At 54.4% G+C, this 18,167-nt stretch overlaps 1 protein-coding gene across 2 annotated transcripts in view; it reads left to right on the forward strand.

Annotated features, from left to right (window-relative positions):
* Positions 1 to 3,221: 3,221 nt before the first annotated feature.
* PLXNA4 (plexin A4) overlaps positions 3,222 to 18,167 on the forward strand; it is a 425,241-nt gene continuing 410,295 nt past the window's right edge. The window contains exon 1 of one of the 2 annotated variants that reach the window (XM_055307458.1): positions 3,222 to 3,540. The gene's annotated coding sequence lies outside the window, so the exon portion shown is untranslated. The remainder of the gene's footprint in view (positions 3,541 to 18,167) is intronic. The other variant, XM_055307457.1, reaches the window with a different exon arrangement.

Below are 18,167 nucleotides of genomic sequence, written 5' to 3' on the forward strand. Positions count from 1 at the left end.
GAGAGCAAATCCAAGGAGCCATAATAATAACAATAATAGTAATAATAATAAAAATCAAGCCCTGCACAGTTGCTAATTTGACCCTTCCTGGTCTCGCTCACAATGACATTATAACCACCCTTTCAAAATCCCCCTCATTACTAACTGGAAGGGAAGGAGGGTAAAGGTGGTTGGCCCAATGGCCCTGTTAATGATGAAAGAAACAGCCGGGGCCCCTCACCTGCCCATTGTTGGACCAGCTTTTTATCCCACTCCTTTTCTGGCCATTTGGTTCTGTTATTACTCTTCAGGCACCACATGGCATCCGTGTTTCTGAATGAAAATAAATAACACCACACACTAGGCAGGAGATAAAGAATAATAAATATATTTTATTTGCCACCTCTAAAAAAGGTCTTTGACTTCCCATCCATCCATCAGAAAATGACCCTGGGGCTCACCAGCAATATTCGTGTGTGTGTGCGCGCGTGCACACACACACACACACACACACAAGCACAGGGAGGCTACAGGAAGGAAAAATCAGTTGTATTAAAAATACATGTTAGAATGGCAGCAAAGCTGTTTTCTTGCTTCCCCTCTCTTTTAGCATTTTTATGACATACCCTGAAAGCCGAGTGGCAAGCAGAGATTTGAAAGGCTTGCCTGCCCTGCTCCCCACCCCACTGCTTTTATTAAGCCATGGTCCGTAAGTGACCCATTATGGTTTTCTATGTGGCTGTCTGCCTGTCACCTCCGGGAAAGGCCTGTGATGGTCCCGTACAGCAATTTTAGAGCGGATGGCTCAGAGTGGGGTCAGGACCATGTGAGGACAGCCTTACAGGAGCCTGAGCCTGGGCACCTCTTTAAATTTTGCATCCTGGGGACCTCGCCCTGGCTTCGGTCTGCCTAGACAGGCATTTGGCCCTGGGCTTCCTCTGCCTGGATGCGAGTCCGAGGAGCAGCAGCATTGAGTTATTTTGTTATGTGTTTCTCTGGACTTCCGAAACTAACCTGATATTGTGTGCTTTATCTGGAGTCTGGGATCCAGGGTTTCTGAGAATAGAGGAGCCAGATCAATGTATTAACGCCAGCTAATAAGATAACTCCTCGCTGCTTTCTGGGCCATGCAATACTCGGCGGAGGACCAGAGGCTAAAAGGGCTCCGCTCTGTCTCCCGGAATACCCTCTAACCAAACTAGCCAATGTCTGGTGTCCTCCTGGCGCTGGCGCGGCTCATCTTTGCACGGAGGCGCCCACCTTTGAGAGCCAAGCTTCAGCAAGGCCGATCTAGCCGGGCCCTGCCTGACCTGCCCACGCGGCCCGCCCCGGGGGGCTCCTAGAGCTCGTCGTGGTTCTTGCTCCTTTCCAAGACTCCTCGGTTTACAACTCGGATTTCTGTGAAAATCTAACCCCTACAGGAAGGTGTAGGGATTTATGCCGTCGTCAATCATTTCCACCTAATGGCAAGGTTCTCGGGAGATGTTTTGATGGGAGGGACAGTAATGGGCAGGAAGCTGGCTGCCTATGGGAAAAGGAAAGTTGAGGAGGAGTGTGAGGGGGGAGGCCGACCCCCGCGGCTCGGCTGGCAGCTCCTGGGGGATGGTCGCCCACGTGGGGAGGCAATGGTGGCACAGCGGATGGTTGTGCGCTGGGACTCTGGTGGCGGTAGCGGTGCGGGCCGGGGCCTTAAGCGTGGGGTGGGTACCCAGAGCGGGGATCTCTTAGGCTTCTCCTGGTGGGTGGGGGCACATTCCCAGGAGGGCGAGGCAGAGGGCTCAGGGGTGGCGCCACCCACTTCCCATCCGGCCTCTCTCCTCTCTGCCAGACGCCTGCCTAAACCGCAGCGACGCGGTGGTTCCTTTCTTCGGACCTCGCAGAGTGCCCTGACGTCGGCATTGTCTGTTTGGCTGCGGTCTGGGTTTCGGAGACGGGGAGCCAGGTCAGCCTCTCCGTACACACCTGGAGAGGCGAGTCAGGTTCCGGAGCAAGCTGCAGGGCCCTTGGCCATTCATGCCCGGAGCTCCCCCAGCCTCGGTCCGTGGGGGCCGCAGTGGGGGGGGGTGTGCCTCGGTGGGGTGCGTGCGCCCGCGTGGGCTCCGGGCACCCGGGGGCCCTGCGACCGTCGGCGTGCCCATCCCGAGGAGGCTGAGCGCTGCCCCCTTCCGAGCGCGCGCCCCGCGCCCCTGCCCCCCGCGCCCCCCGCGCCCTCCGCGCCCCCCGCGCCCCGCCCCCCTCCGGCCCGCGCAGCTCCGGGCAGGGGCGCCGAAGGTCCGCGCGGGGCGGCGCGGGGCGCGGGCCCGGGCCCCGGGGGAGGCGCCCCTGCCCCCTCTGCCGGCCGCCCTCCGACGGTCTGGGTGTCAGCCGCGAGCTCCGAGCCAGCCGGGGCGAGCCAGAGAGGGAGCGGCGGCGGCGGCGGCGGCGGCGGCGGCGGGGGAGGGGAGGAGGCGAGGGAGGGAGGGAGGGAGGGAGGCAGGGAGGGAGGGAGGGAGGCAGGGAGGGCGGAGGGAGGAGAGGAGGACCCAGAGAGCGCCAGGCAGCTGGAGTTTTTGCAGCGCTTGGCCGGGCTTCAATGCACAGCAGCAGCGAGCCGCGGCGGCAGCAGGCAGCCCGGGAGCTCCGGCGGCGGCCGAGCCAGCGGCGGCCCCGCTCCCTGCCCCCTGCAAACTTTGCGAGCGGCCCGCCCGGGGGGCCGGGGGCGCGCCCGGGAGGCCCGGCTCGGCCCGCGCCCGCGCTCTCCGCCGCCGCCACCGCCGCAGCCCCGCGCCTCCCCGGGGAGCAGCCGGCGGCTCCCGCGGCCCCCCAGCCCCGGGCCCGCGGCCCTGCCCGGCGGGTGCCCCGGCAGGGGCGGGGGCGGGGGCGGGGGCGGGGCCGGCAGCAGCAGCAGCGGCGGCGGCGGCGGCGGCGGCGGCGGCGGCGCGGCGGGCCGGGGGCAGCCGGGGGGCGGCCGCCGCTGCCCGGGGAGGCGCGCAGAGGCGCCGAGAGCGCTCCCCGGCGGGTCCCCCGCGCACTCGCCGCGCCCGGGCACCGGCCCGACCCGGCGAGCATGGGCGGCGCGGAGTGACGGCGCCGTGTGCCCGCCCGCTTGGCATCAAGGACATTCAGCCCGCGGGGTGGGGACGCAGGGGGCAGCCCCGCGCCGCCGCCACAGCCCCGGAGCCGCCGCCGCCCGGGCCCCGCGCTCCGGCTCCGGCCCCGGCCCCGCGCCCCGGCCCCGCGCCCCGGGCTGGGTGGAGGGCAGCGGCGCTCGGAGCCGCCCAGTCCGCCGACCTTTCTGTTGGACCTTCCGCCCCGCTCGGCGCCGCCGGGGGAGCTGTCAAGCCCCGCAGGCTGTGGTCTCGCCCCCCGCCCGCCTTGCCTGCCCCGGGCTCCCGGCGCCTCGGTGGAGCATTCGCGTCCGGGGCGGGGGCCGGGGCGGGGGCCGGGGCCGGGGCCGGGGCCGGGACGCAGCCCCACGCGCGCACGCACACGCCCGGAGGGGGACGAGAGGCCGCGGCGCGGGCTCCATCCGCAGTGTCAATGCGGCGCTCCCGCTGAAGGAGGCGACGGCGGCGCTTCCAGGTAAGGAGCCGGCGGCGGCGGAGATGCGCGGCGCGGGCCGGACCCCCGGGCCCCGAGCCAGCCCGCGGCAGGCGCACACACACCCGCGCGCACGCTCGGCCACACACTGGCACGCGCCGCGCACACGCACCTGCCCGCGTCCACCTGGACGCCCGCCCCGGTGCGGCGCGGCCCGAGCGGGCATTTCCCCTGCTCCTGCTCCTCCGAGGACCCGGACTCCTCCCGCTGCCCAGGACTTTGGGGAGGGATTCCGTGTGTCGCCGCGTCTCCCTCCCACCGCGGGGGGCCGAGGCAGCGACTGCTCGGTTCCCGGCCGCCCCCCCCCCCCCGGGCATCTCCTGCCGCCTTTCAAACCGGGAGAAGCGAGGGAGCCTGGGGGGAGACCCGCCCAGTGCCGCCTCTGCCCCGTGGCCGCTGGACACGCTGCGGTTTCAGCGGGGCCGGACCCACAGATCTCCGGGCGGATATCTGCGGAGCGGGCCGGCCCCGCGTGCGGGGGGAGGCCGCCGTGCCGACGGGCTGCGGTTCTGCGGGGCGGCGCATGTGGAACAGACGCGGCGTCTCCCCGGTGAGAGGCAGCACAAACGCCGTTCGGAAGCGCGGCACCGCTTCCCTGCGAATGCGCCGGGATTTCAGGCAGGAAGGGGCTCCAGCGTCGCATGGGGCTGTTGCCGGTCTAGGGAGGGTATGTGGGGACCGGGTCCTCCAATAAGACGCATGACCTATCCGCCTCTGCAATCTCTGGGCACCGGCAAGCCCCCAGGACCCAGGGACACAGGGCTCGGGTGCCCTCTCCGCCTCTCTGCCCTTCCCTCTCCGCGGGTGGGAAAGCGTGGGGCTGCTTTGCCTGTGCCTCTGGCTTACACCTGTCACATGCCTTCGGAGGTGTGTGTCTGAGAAACCGACCGGCAAGGGGCCGGGAGCAGGGTGTAGCGCTGGAAGGCATGAGGGTCGCCTCTGCTGTCACCACCTCGGCAATGCCCCCCTATAAGGGGACCAGGCATTCTTGACCAGGCTTGCCAGTGTTCCCCGGAGCCAGGCTGCTCCCGACAGTGTAGGAACCACTCTCCAGAGGCCCGAGGGTCAAGGTTCTATCTCCCCGAAGCTTCTCCTTTCCTTTTCGTGCCGACTGAGATTTCACAGGCTGCTCATTTTTCAAACTTTTTTCTGGAGGAGGTAGGAGGTGGTGGGAGCTCCAGAAGGGCTTTTTGGCAGTTTCCATTTAGGGGGTCAAAGAGCATTTCATTTGGGCTCAGTTGTTGTAGGGGGAGGGACGTGAGATCCAAGTTAGACATTATTTTGCAGTTGCATGTAAATAGAGCAGGGTCCTGTGTTGCCCTTGCCCCATAGCTGTCCCTTTTGGGGGTAGCTTGTTGGGCAGCCTGGCAAGAAATGGGATGAACTTGTACCCTTTATGCGAGATCATGTGTTCAGAGTGTCCTACAAACTCACCAGTGGGAAAAATATGTTGGGAGTCTTCCAGAACATGAGGAGAAAGGAGTCAACATTCTTTCGAACAAGGGGCCTCAGTGTTGGGCACAAGATTTGGTTGATGCTGGAAATCCTGAAGATGGGTGCTGAAATAAAGGGCTCTCTCCCGCACCCCCATCTCCGCTGTTTTCAAACTTTGCCAGCTCCCGCAAAGGTCTCAGCCAGGCTGGGGAGGAGAACAGCAGACGCCCCTGGGGGCAGATTGTGTTCCTGCTGTGTGCTGTGTGAACTGCCCTTTGATTGATTGGAAAGGGTAGATGGAATACAGCAAAGCTCTCCCAGTGGGGAGAACCCAGTAGGGGGAAGGAACATCATTTTCTTTTTTTTTAAGAATGGTGTGTGTGTACACACACCCAGATATATGCGTGGTTTCTCAAAGAGCCTAGCTCAATGTGTTCGGCTCGTCCAATGTGTGACAGCAAGACCCACCTCTAGAACTGAATCATTTCCCGGCAGAACTGGATCATTTCCACACGCATGCCCTCTGAGTGCGTGGACAGGGAGGTCCCGCGTATGCGTAGAGGAGCACATGGTTTTCAAAAGAAATAGTGAGCTCCAGCACCGGTGGGTGGCTCCCAGGTAAACATTCTCTCCTGAGGCCTCCAAGAGTCAAAAGATGGTGTGCAGAGCTTCCTGAACCGTCTGCCTATCTTCGGCCCAGACCCCTTGCTCCCTTCCCTGCTTCCCACTCCCCCCCCCCTCTTGTAGCCTTAGGATCCATCATTTTAATGCAAAGCCAGCAGTCATCATGCTAGTTATAACCTAAACATTTTTAAACATGGGTTCAAAAAAATCCCCACACTTTCTGCACTTAGCATTAGGTACCAATTTGGTTTCTAGGGCAAAGCAGGCATTAATTAACATCTGTGTAAAGCTGGGTGTACATCATCTAATTTTTTCCTGGCTCTCTTGCGGAGCCCTGCAGTATGTCACGTTGTCACACTCTCTCTACCACCCCTCTGTGGCGTTCCTTTTAAGTTCTCTAGGGTCTTTGCATGCGGAAGGGAGTCATACCAGAGAAGCTGGAACCCTGAGTGCTTCTTTTCAGCAGCCCCTCGCTGCTGCAAGGCTGAGCTCTAGGGGCTCCTTGGAGAGCGTGGGCTGCCCAGGGGTGCTATTCCTTCAGGCCCAATCTGGTGTTCACTTGCAGGCTCGCCTCTGTCCTCCCCCAGCCTGGTCCTGGATGCCCTCCCACCCCGATGCTCCGGCAAACATTTCCAGAGGAATCTGAGGCCGCCAACTTGTTTCCTTTCTGCTCTGCGCCTCTCTATGGCTGCTGCTGCTGCTCCCTGCAGACGGGGGGAGGCGGGGATCTGCGAGGCAGAGTCTGCCTACACTGGGCCTCCTGATCCCGATAATCACAATGAAGGCTGCCGGGAATCGGGAATCGAGTGGGGGCTTTCTAGGGAGGCAGCGGTCCTGAAGTGGGGAGAGAGCTGAGGGGGCGGGGTGATGAACTGCTCTTAGCTCCTAGTTATCACCAGGCTTGGATGCAAAGAAACAGGTGGCCAATCTCTGTCCTCCCAGCTGGCAAGGGGGCATTTCTCAGCGCGTCTCCCCATGCTCACTAGGAGAAGGCACCGCGCAGACAATGCCACCTGAGAGACCTGTTGGAGTGGCTCTGTGATGGGCGGGGATGGCCCTCCGGAAAACCAGCCCGGGATCCACGCTGTGCTTAGTCTGTGCGACAGCTGTGCCCTTCTCTTTTAGGCTCTGCTGGCCTCTTCTTGCCTGTGTCCGGCGGCCGGCGACGTGAAGCTGGTTCAGATCCTGGGGCAGCAGAACAGGGCTCATTTCCTTGCCCTGATGCCCCCCTTCCTGCTTCCCTTTCCCCCCACAACTGGCTCATTCACCTCTTAGCTTTGTGTGCACATCCGACAGCGCGTTCGCCCTCAAATTTGTGGCACTCCAAGAAATCAATATAACATGAATTTAACGACAGCTGGATGATTAAGTGTTATTTATATTTAAGAGCGGCATTCTAAAAAGACGTCGCGCTAATAAATCAAACGGCTGTTGGGGAGATGCACATGATTAGGGTAATTGCCCTATAGGCTCCACTGAGCAATGCTTGGCCCATGCAGACACTACCTCTTTGGAAGCTGCCCCCTGCCCCCTCCTGCTGCTCCTGATCCTGACCTCCCACCCCATCCCCACCATCCCCCCCACTTACTCACTCTTGCCTCTCTCCTCACTGTCCAGGCTGGAGCATCCCAGTTGTGGCAGGCAGGTGGAGTCGAGTCAGGGACACAGAAGGGGGATCTGCTACTAAGTGTTAGGAGATGGGTCTTAAAAGTGAAGGCAGGCAGGAGGTTCCGATTCCCAGAGCAGAGGCCTTGTTCCAAAAGGAGGAGGTGGCTTCTCTGCTTGATATGAGGCAGCCTGGGAGAAAAGCTTCCTGAGTCCCTGCAGGAGTCTGTGCCAGCCCCCCCAGACCCCTGTCCTTACGATCATGTGGCATCACCCTCCCCAGGGAAGAGGCTGTGTGGACATTAGTATTTGCCCTTGTGAAAATAGCAGAAGGGAAAGGAATGATCATCAGTGATGATGGTGGTGGCTAATGTTTATTCAGCACTGACTTGGAGGAGCCATCATTTAAGTGGTTTATACAGGTTGGCCCATATCCTCCACGAAACTACCCAGAGAGGCAGGAACTGAGTTATTCCCCCCCCCCCCCCCGCATTTCCTGCATGAGCAAACCGAGGTGCCTGAGGTTAAGGACTTTGTCCAGGATCATACAGTTGGTGGGTGGTGGAGCCACCTCTCAACCCTAAGCGCACTCACCTCCGTCCTTCTCGCTGAGCTGTCTGCCTCCGTAGGAGACCTGTGAGGAGTGTAGGAGACCTGTGAGGAGCGTGTTGCCACCCTGGGGAGGTTTGTGGGAGAGTATGCTGAGGGCGCAGAGAATATGTGGTTTCTTCCTGGGACAAGTCTGTGACCCTGGGTGAAGCTATTTATTCTTCCACTCTCGATTTCCCCATTCATCAAGTGGGACGGCCTTATCTCTGACTGTTGGTGAGTTGTGAAATTGCATGGATCGTTCTAGCAGAGTGCTCAGTTTCTGAGGGTGACTCTTGCCTCTTTTGGCAACTCCCATTTCTCCCTGGGAAAAACTAAGGAGGAGTGAATGAGTGCAGCCCTCACCTGTGCTTTTGACTCTATGCAGCTCTGAGTCTTGTGCTGGTGGGCATCCAGTTGTCTCTAGTAAGGGCTTCAAATCTGCTGATGGTGTACAAATACCACTCTCTCATTTAATCCTTCAAACCATCCAGCAGGGTGAGGGACTTTATTCTCATTTTGATTGCGTAGGGATGGAGAGGGAATGCCTGAGGCTCCAGGACACTACATGGTGGATGGTCTCTTCACTGTTGGGCAAGGATGCCCGTGGTAGGGACTTTTCGGTTCACTCATTCATGAGCCCTAGAGTTCTAGATTTTGGAAGCTGGAGAATCTTGGAAAGCCAGGAAAGGAATCTTGGCCTGTGGACATCAGGTCACACTGGGCGCCTGGGCCATATAATAGTGGGAGCAGAGATTCTCTGGAGGTTGGTGCCAATGGCTGCGCGTGGGGAAAGTCATCCTGTGTACTTAGTGTGAGTGGAATACTTTGTTAGGAATGTCTTCCAGGTCCTGAGAGGTGGGGGCTGGGAGGCCCTGATGGAGCCTGTAGTCCTGGCTTGGTGCTCTCCCATCCTGAAGTCAAGCCTCAGTTGCCTGACTTGGTCTCTCTAGCCTCACCTTAACATTTTAGGGAATAGCCACAGGTGATACTCTTACAGTTAGTTGTTTGGTTAGTTTTTCCCTCCAATGATAAACTTTTAGCCTACACTTTCTTTGGCTTCTTCTCTACGCCTCGAGGTGAGCAGAAGTTTCTGCTTTGTCACCTCCCATCTGGAGCAACAGTAGGCGTGGCTGGAACTGGCGTCCCTGGAGTCGTGCTCGGACCTGCATCAACAGGTGCATGTGATTTCCTCGGCTCCCTCTCCTTGCCAGCTGAGCTTGACTCGCCCTCTCCCTCGCCACGATGCCTTCTCCACGAACCAGGATTCACAACAGCAAATTGGATTTTGGAATGTTTTGTCACTCCAACACAAAAACAGATCACTAGCTAAGAGGACGTCACCTCTGCAGTCAATGCGCTGAATGTAGACCCATGGAATCAATTCTGAGGTCTTCTGGGGAAGAGTATTTTCATTAGGAAGCATGTGGAGAGAAGCAGTAGAGGAGGGTAGGCGTGTACTGGGTCCCTACGAAAGGAAAGCCGTGGCAGTTCAAAGGCTTTCCTGGTCTTTGCTCAATATCAGCTTTACGTCTCGCATTCTCATTGCACTTGTCCCAGATGAGCACAGCTGGATTTGCCTCCTGGTGGTGTGAGGTCTGGAGCTGGAGGCCCAACAAACCGTTCCTTGGCTTTGGCCCAGAGGACAAGAAGAGGGAAAGTAAGAAGAGCAGAGTTGGCTGTTTCCCCTCTTATGGCGGGAGGAGACAATGAGAGGAGAACATGTCAGGGCTGCAGCCACCAGGAAGTGTCGTTGAACTGACCTACGTAGAGTGTCAGCTAACCTTGCAGACAGAGCTACAGTTCTTTTTCTTCCTCTCCATCTCAGATCTGCTTCCTGAAGGTAAACCTAAAATAGAGCAGCGTCTCCCAAAGCATATTCTGTGGGAGTGAATAGGTATTACATACGCAAAAGTTACCACGGCCAAAGTTGGAGAAACCCTGAGTGTGTAAAGCAGAGCTAGAGTTCCTTGTTGCAGGGCTTCTCAGAGCCTTTAAACATACTAACTTGGATAGTAAAACCACCATTGGCAGATATACTGGGTAGCGGCCCTGAGAATCCACGGAAAAAGGCTGACCTAAGACTAAGCATTTTATTTTTCTATTCTTAACTGAATAAAGGGATGGATTCCATGGATCCTACAATGCACATTTCAAGCAGAGCATTCATGCTATAGACACTAAGAACTGGGTTCTGGCGATTAAGTGAATACTAGGGTTTCAAGCAGAATTTTGCCAGATGAGCAGATAGTCGAACTCCAGGCCCAGTGTTTGCCCCTTGTCCTCCCAAGATGGCAGGAGTGAGGTCCAGACAGGTGTATATTTTCTCAGGTTCCTCAATGGTTCTGGTATGTTTCCCTGGTTAAATACCACTGGTGTTGTGGGAAACGTTCGGTTTTAGAGGCACATAGATGTAGCTCTGTCACTTACCAGCTAGGGGGTCTTGGGAAAAATCACCTTATGCTTCAGGATCGCCAGTGATAAAATGAGGGGCTTGATCAATATTGGTGATTGTAAACATTTTATTTTATTTTAAAAGATTTTATTTATTTATTCATGAGAGATGAGAGAGAGAGAGAGAGAGAGAGAGAGAGAGAGAGAGAGAGAGAAGCACAGACCCAGGCAGAGGGAGAAGCAGGCTCCATGCAGGAAGCCCGATGTGGGACTCGATCCCAGGTCTCCAGGATCACGTCCTGTGCCGAAGGCAGGTGCTCAACCGTTGAGCCACCCTATGTTACAGGTGGCCCTGTAAACATATTTTAATATGTATGTGGTGGAGTTCTTTATTCATGTGAAATTTTACATGAGATTCTAACACACAGGACAGATGCAAGAAGGACTGTTCTGCTCGAAGCTATGGAAGGGCCCAGAGCCTTGCACTTTTGGTTTGTCTGACCCTCACTCCTGGTTTTGGCCTGGCTTCCCTGGAAAACAGAGCCTGAGGCAAAAGCTGATGTGGGAACACTTTGTTGAGGGGGGAAATCCCAGAGCAGCAAGGAAAAAGGGGGGAGATGTAGGGAAGGAACAGAAATGACAAATGTACAAAGAATGCATCACCGAGCCAGCTAGAGAGTCCTGTGGAAGCACAACAGGTGGCTCATTACCTAGAGAAGCCTGATGGGAACACAGTCTCAGAAGGGTCTGGAGGGCAGGCACAGTCAGCACTGTGCTGGGCCCTTCTTGTGAGCTGCAGCCCCTTGGGCACCAGTCCCCCCTTGAGGCAGGGACTCCCACCCACTTTGGGGTTGTGATGCTTGCGCAAACCAGAGCTGTCCATGGTCAGGCCCATAGGCTGGGGCTTCTGGGGCTCCTCTCACCATGGGCCCGCTGGAGCCTGGCCTTTGCCTGGAAGGAAGAAAGCTTTCGAGAACCTTAGGAGTCGTGTGAGGTGTTCCTGAGGCCACTCAGGCTAGAAGTGCGACAACTGGCTGAAGACACAGCATTGGGGGTGAGGGTGGGGTTTCAGGGAAGACCTGGGTGGCAACATAAATTGGGGGTCTGGGCTACTTGTTTCCATATAAGAAACATATCATATCTTTAGAATAGAATCAGCTAGAACAGACTGCTCCAATGAGGCATCATTCAGCCCTCAGAAGTCATGACCCCATGGCCACGATGGCCGTCCACACTGCGGGCTACCCAGTGTAAGCCTCCAGTAGGAGCTGCATTAAGAACAGGTTCCAGTTAGGTCTCAAGAGGCTTTCCTGACGTTTAGAGCTTATTCGCCAAAGGAGTGCCTTCCACACGGCCATGTGTGGATACCTCAGAAACTTCTGTGTGTCGGCTGAGGGGCATGGCTGCTTGGAAGATGTGGTCAGAGGCAACCGACCTCTGCCTTTCTCTTGGTTTTAAGAAATATTGTAAATATTGAGATATAAGACAAAAAGGGGGCATTTTTGCATAAAATACTTTGTATAAGTCATCACATCCAGCCAGCACCCCTTCCTTTTTACAACTCCTGTGTTTTGAAGCCCCTCCAGGGTCAGGTGGAGCAAAGGAATGATGGTTGGGCTGTGCTTGTGACCTCTTTCTCCGCTCTCTTCACCATTAGATACTGACCCCTGTCTTTCTTCCCTAAATGCACTTGCCTCTAACCGCTGATTGATGTGAGCCAACTCACTGACTTCGAGACATGTGTCTGCATTAGCATGTCTGCCTGAGATTTCTGGCTCCCGAGGGTCAGGCCCAGCCTCTGGTTGAAGTGTCTCTTGTGTAATCAGAACTTAATTCATACTTTTAAATAATGGTAAAGAAGCTGCTGCTAGCAGTAGTGATGATGACAATAGCATTGAAATTATTTATTTCCTTACGTCTATAGATGAGAGGTACCAATTCTTACTTTTCTTGTGTACTTGGTGCTCCACCTAGGGCCTATCATACTGGAAGCAATCAATAAATATTTGCTGAGTAAATAGAATGAATAAATGGAGCAGGAGAAGGGGGAGATGAATGGCCTATAAAGACAGAACTAGAGGCTGGTGAACCAGCTGCTATGGCGAGTGCCTGTTCTCTGGCAGGGGCAGGGCTGACCCACATCAGGGCAGGTGGCTATTACAAAGGGTAAGACAAACGAGGACGAGTGCGGGCCAAACCCATCAGTCACCGTAGAACGTCCTGGGTTCTGGTGGTTCAGGGGCAGGTGGTCTATTGACATTGACACACATGGAATCGAACTCTTGCTTTCCATGTAAAACCCATTGTGGGGATCCCTGGGTGGCGCAGCGGTTTGGCGCCTGCCTTTGGCCCAGGGCACGATCCTGGAGTCCCGGGATCGAGTCCCACTTCGGGCTCCCGGTGCATGGAGCCTGCTTCTCCCTCTGCCTGTGTCTCTGCGCCTCTCTCTCTCTCTCTGTGACTATCATAAATATATAAAAAAAAGAATAATCAACATTTAAAAAAAAAAAAACCCATTGTGGTTTTAGGTGCCAGGAGTTTGGGAGGGATGACCAGACTGCACTTCCCAAATCATTCCAAAGACTGGTTCCTCCATGGAAAAAAACATCTGTGGCCAAGTAAGCCTTACAAACACCTTATGCTCTGTCCTCCTCTTGGAGATTCGAGATGTACATTAAAGGCATAGGAGTCCCGCTGTAGACACACCTGTTCGGTTATTCTTAGCCAACCGTTTTTCAGCTTATTTGGTGGTAGGTATTTAAGCCAATCAACAACTCCTGGAATAGTGCCTTGAACCATCCCCCTCCCTGGCCTAGCGGCCCCTCCCCCTCCTTAGCAGGGGCAGGCTAAGGGGCCCAGTGCTCTCCCTTCCTCCCATGCACCCTCATGCCCATTTGCACAGCTGCCCAGTAGTGAGGGTGGGCGTCACAGGGAGGGGGTAGCGGGACCAGTCCCTGTATTTATTTAAAAAGTGATGATGTAATATATTGGGATTGGGGGAGGTCCCATTGCCCTGGGCCTCATCTTAGCATTTCAGGGGCTGGGGGAGCCTGGGGCTGGGGAGACCAGGGGCCTAGCCCCACAGAGTGAGGACAGTGTGACCTCCCCCTCTCCCCTTTCGGCTTCTCCACTCAGTGATTGGAGTGGAGAGGCGATTCCCCCTCTCCTCTTCCCTCCTCTCCTCTGCTCCACCTTGGGTGTAAGCGACAGGAAGAAATAATAATAATTTAAGATTCACAAACAAAACAAAACAAAACAGTGTTGGACAGAAAGCATTTGGGGGAGATGCTGGCCTTCAAGTGAGAGCTTTTGGGTTTGAGTTTGGTCTGGAGGGGAAGAAACAGGAGAATGAGTCTCCCAAATTGTTACACGGGGGGACTTTTGAGGTCCAGCTTTCAGAGGGGCTGCCTTCTTCCACTCCTTGCCATTTGCTTTTGAGAATGTCAGAAATGGCTGTGAATTGTTATGAGATGTTGGCGACCATAGTGTCTTCAGATGTACATTTTCTAAAGAAACCGTTTTAAGGAGCTTGATTGTGGTTCCGACCGGTGTGTGGAAATGTTTTTGACAAGGAGCACTTTTCGGTTGCACATAATAGATCGAGATGGATGTTTGTATAATATGTGAGTAATGACATTTACCGTCTCCATATAGTTTTCTCGGCTACTTTTATCCAATAAGAGGCTTCAGTATAACTGGAGAAATGTTCTGCATTAACAAAGAAGGCTTGAGTTATTAAGACATAGCTCCCTAAATTTTGGATAGTTGAAACAAAAAAATATTCTCTTGAGGAAGAAACTTTGCTACCCCAGAGAGGCTGAAGGTTTCTAATTAGACTATAAATCCATGGTTTCCACTGTTGTGTAGTGACCCGGAGAGCAGAGTTAGGCATTTCCCATGGGCAGCATTTCAGTGCCTGGCACTTATCTTACATAGGTAATGGTGTGTGTGTGTGTGTGTGTGTGTGTGTGTATGTGTGTGTTGGGGTGGGGGTGGGAGTGGGCTATCACCTCAATGATGTTTGGATTTGGATCACCTGGGGACACCAGGCGGGTGACCCACGTGCCCAATTACAAGGCTTCAGCCATGCTTTGCTCAAGCACGGTGCTCCTTTGCAAAGTGAATAACAGTTGCTAACACACACTTACTAACAAAATTCCCCTGACGCCCATTCATGAAGCATTGCACTGGTGATTCTATCAGCATTAAACTGTTTGGTGACTGAGTTTAGAATTATAGGAATCGGAGAAATGAATTAACAATAAATCAAGTCCCAGCTGAGTTCGAACCCAACTGCAGTGAGTTTTAAATTAAAAATATCTTGCTATGATGAAGCAGTTGTAAGTCAAGCACTGGAGCTCTGTCACTCTTGACTTTAGAGAAGTGTAGCAGTCACCCTTTGAAAGGAAAACCCTGGCAACAGCTTGTATTGATTCCCAGCCATGCTGGGAAATTGCCACTTCATTTCTTCTTCATAAACTGTTGGCTTTCATTTTTTTTTTGAAAAGGAATCCTATTTGCGGGGACACCACAGAGCTCTAGGAACTGGGCAGGTGGGAGAGGGCTCAGGCCCAGGGTGTTCATTCACTGCATTCTCTTTGGTCCTTCTCAGGAGGAGCCATGCAGAAGGGGAATCTGGGTCTGCAGGTGTCATGTGATTTGTTTTTCCTGCTCGGACCATATTTGATTCTTCTTTCTGGGGGATCTGTACAGAAAAACAACAAAGAGAACACTTCAAGGAAACTGCAAGACTGTCATGTTGCAGTGACAATTGCAGTGTAATAGGAAATCATTTATGTAAGTTACGGTGCCCTCTGAATGGAGCTTGTCAAAAATGTGGCTACAGCTTCTCAAGGCCTATTTTTTTTTCCTCTCCTGCAAAATAATCCTGAGGTTTTCATTTTCAGAGCAATTGAAGAAGTATTATGTGCCGGGCAGGGAATAGGGAGACCCAGCTTCTAATCCTAGGCCTGCTGACTCTCTTCCAGCGAGTTCCCTCTCTGGGCTAGGACTGAATTTCTCTTCCTTTATAGCTAGAGTAAGCCCTTGCTGTTCCCGAGCTGAAGCTCAGGAGGCGAAGATGAAGGTGGCCATCCGTATTAAAGGACCAGGTGAGCAGCAGAAGATTGTATTCGCACGCAAGGTCAGAGAAAATCAGGAAGGAGAGAGAATGAAGTCTAAGCTCTGGCCTCTCACCATTACACTCGAACCAGCTCCTGTGAGCTTGCTGAGCTGAGCTGATGAAAGCAACCTGCAGAGTCTGAAAGGAGGATGTACGTGCAAAAGCAGGAGACCAGGGGAGGGGATGGTTACTGCAGGAGTGCGGAGGCCCAGGAAGGAGGGGACACCTCATTCTAGTAGTAGTAGTTTAGGTCAGGACTATGCAGAAAGAAAAGGGGTTGTGATTTCTCTTGGTGCCCACCTTTCACTTTGCTTTACCTGTATATATTTATGTGTTTTAGTTGGAGAGGTAGATGTGATGTTAAGTAATATTTACCCAACAAGTCAATTGATCAGGCAGGCAGTTCAGTCAATATTTACTGAATGCCTACTATGTGCTATGACTGTGCAAGAGCTTGGTTGTATGGAAGCAAAATGGTTTCCGTTGTTGGGGAGCTCACAGCTTGGTGTGGTCACAGCGCCCTTGTCTATCAATAATTTAAACCCAACCTACAAGGGAGATCTGTGTACACAGACGGCATCCTGAAAATATGCAAGATGGGGCATCCATCCAATTGTCAAAGGCAGGAAATGGAGAAGGTGTCCTGGAGACGGACAAGGGGTCCGTGGAATTGGCCGCGTCAACCTATGAGGAAGAGGCACCAGGTACAGGAAGTAGCATGGTCAAGGCATGGGGGTGAACTCACGGCACTATCCCCCTGCAGTAGTGCAAGGCAGGGGTGGGAGGTGGGGCACGATGCAAACATGGGTGAGGCCTGGGCCAGCACCAGTGTCCTGTAGGCAGTGGCAAGGCCTTAGGGATTCTCAGGTAAGAGAAGCAAGGTTTTCCTGGTAGAAAAATCACTGTGGGGGCAGCAAAGAGAAAGAATTGGAGGTGGGAGTGTGAGAGTCGTTATGGGGGCAAAGGGGGGGGCTGATCAAAGGCAGTGGCAGAGGGGAGAAATGAACAAATTCGAGAGGCACATAGGAGTTTGAGTTGACAGATGGGGTATGGCAGTGAGGCAGTAGGGAGCAAGCAGAGGGGGCTATGGGAGGCCTCGTAGGTGGGAGGTGACACCATTTCCAGACCCACACTTGGTTGAGGGGAAGTGGTGAGGAAGGAGGATGTGTTGTTTTCTGGACATGGTGGATTGAGATGCATATGGGACTTTGGGTAGAATCGAGAAGGAGGCCAGCAGACATAGGACCCTTGTTCCCTGGCAGCTTCATCTCAGTGCCCCCATGTAGGGTGCTACTCACCTCAGTTTTATACTTGCTTTACTTGGGGATCTGCTGGAAGCTTGGTAAGGAAGCAAGAAGACACATATATATGGATTTTTGCATTTTCCAAGTGGTTCATGCTTCAAATTAAACATACTCTCTGGCACTTTTTGCATGAGATTGTTCTGAAAACCCCCAGGTCCTCACTTTGCCATGGGAGATCTCTACTCGTTTCCAGTGGGAAAACAGTCGTACCTGGAGGCTGAGTCCTACACAAAATATTACCAAGCAAGCTCAGGATAAAGGCAGAATTTGGGTGATGGAGAATGACTAGGCCTTTGTGCTGAGCAACACTGGTTCCCTTTCGTGGGGTGTGCACCTCATTTTTAATGTGTACACACTCGAAACAGCAGGAGCTGCTACAATGAGCTCCACCAGGAGCAGAGATGGCAATGAAAATTTTGACCTACTGTCAAATAAATAAAATCTTAAAAAATAAAAGAAAATGCTGACCTTGCCCTTCAGAAATCATGTCTTGTTTGTCTGCACATCGGAGCGGTCTGTACGGGTCCGGCCCACAGGTGGATAGGTTTTGCTTGGCCCAAAGAATGTACAGTTGGTTCACTTGGTTCATGAGAAGCAGTGCTGTTATTCGGATGCTGTTAGGTGTGGCGGCCCCTTTCTGGGGAGCCACAGATTCCATTCCCCATCGTCACCTTTGCCTCACACATTTGTGGTGAAGGTACTTGAATTAAAATACCTGCAGCCTAGTACCTAGTGGCTACTCCAGCGTTGATGCTGGCCCCTCCCTCCAACACACAGTGGAGAAAATGAGCTGAGGTATCAGCGTGGAGCACTTTGCATTCTACGGGGAAGCTCTGTGATTCTGGAGCCTTACTCATCACAGCAGATGCAGAAGGGGCCGGTGGTGAACACGTTAGTCTCTCGGTGCTCTATCAGCATGTTTGTACTATGGAAACTTTAGAACACAGGCCATTTAGTTTGAGCAGAGTGTGGAGAGAAAATACGCAACTCCTTCAAGCCTACCCAGACCCTTTCAACCCCCTGCCTCTGCCCCGGCTCCTCTGTGCTGCTGTGGAAGGCCTCCAGGCTTGTGGGGAAGGGGAAGTAGTGGTCCCCGGACGGGATGCGGTGTCCAAGTAGCATGGACACAGTTTCCCACTGGGCCTGCAAAATAGGAACTCGGAGCTTCCAGCCCCAAAGAGTGTCTTCAACTGCAAATTGGCAGCTCGGTTTCCAGTGAAACTGCATCTCCTCTCTTCTCCGGATGGCTCCTTGGTGTCTCAGAGCTGCTAATAAAAGTGGCTGGTGGACTCTGATACGGAATGGGAACGGGACCCGGGTAGGTAGTTTGAGCTCTAACCTTCCGAGGGCCCCACAGAGAGGACGGGCTTTCTGCGCTTCCCTCCTCCTGCCCCGGCGGCCAGCCATCCTGCATTTTGTTGGCCCCACTCAGTACAGAATAGATTCACATAGCTGCACTTTCTGTCTCGGGGAACTCGGCAGTTTCCCCCAGTTTATCTGGTGGCAACTTATTTCCCTAGTAGGGGGCAGAGAGCTGG

The sequence above is a fragment of the Nyctereutes procyonoides genome, unplaced genomic scaffold (genome assembly GCF_905146905.1).
Source record: "Nyctereutes procyonoides isolate TBG_1078 unplaced genomic scaffold, NYPRO_anot_genome, whole genome shotgun sequence".
Taxonomy (NCBI): Eukaryota; Metazoa; Chordata; class Mammalia; order Carnivora; family Canidae; genus Nyctereutes; species Nyctereutes procyonoides.